We start from the raw sequence: 732 nt of genomic DNA, 5'->3' as shown, positions 1-732 counted from the left end.
CAGCATTTTGTCCAAGCAATAATAAAAGGACACATTTAATTTATAATTTGTCTTAAATCTCATTTTGTTAAAAAAAAATCGTGAATCAAATCGAATCGTGAAATCAAAATCGTGAATAGAATCAAATCGTGAGTTGAGTGAATCGTTACATCCTAATATATATATATATATATATATATATATATATATATATATATAAATTGCATTATATACAGTGTTGGGAAGGTTATTTTGGAAATGTAATTGGTTACAGATGACAAGTTACCCCATTTAAAATGTAATAAGTAGTGTAACTATTTCCTTTTCCTTTAACACCTCTTTTTACTCTGAAATCATTCTGGTGAAATACAGATTTAAAATCATAACAAGATATAGTTTAATAGCTATGATACCTTTTTTTTTTTAATCAAATCTTTGCTTAGTTATAACAGGAAGTGTAACTTCTTTGGCCCTTTTTTTTTTTTTGTGAAATATTTTTTTTTTTATTTGTAATGCCTCCAGATGTTGTACTTTAATTTTTTTGCAATCATTTCCAAATTCTTCCATTTCCAAAGAACAAAACTGTACATTATTTACAGTGTAATACATTAGGTAAATTAATATTTTATCAAATTCAGTACAACTTAAATGCAGATTAACACAAGTATTTATAAATAGTAATAAATTACCTTTACGTTTTAATTTCTGTTTTATTTTTATCATTTAAAAAAATATATAATATATATATATATA

The 732-nt window shown here is 23.1% G+C and overlaps 1 protein-coding gene across 1 annotated transcript in view; it reads right to left on the bottom strand.

Moving 5' to 3' along the window:
* scarf2 (scavenger receptor class F, member 2) overlaps positions 1–732 on the bottom strand; it is a 30,184-nt gene that overhangs the window by 3,866 nt on the left and 25,586 nt on the right. The gene's annotated exons all lie outside the window — the stretch shown is intronic.

This window comes from Sinocyclocheilus anshuiensis, unplaced genomic scaffold (genome assembly GCF_001515605.1).
Source record: "Sinocyclocheilus anshuiensis isolate Anshui unplaced genomic scaffold, SAMN03320099.WGS_v1.1 scaffold117, whole genome shotgun sequence".
In the NCBI taxonomy this organism is placed as follows: Eukaryota; Metazoa; Chordata; class Actinopteri; order Cypriniformes; family Cyprinidae; genus Sinocyclocheilus; species Sinocyclocheilus anshuiensis.
This window is presented reverse-complemented; position numbering and strand designations above follow the sequence as displayed.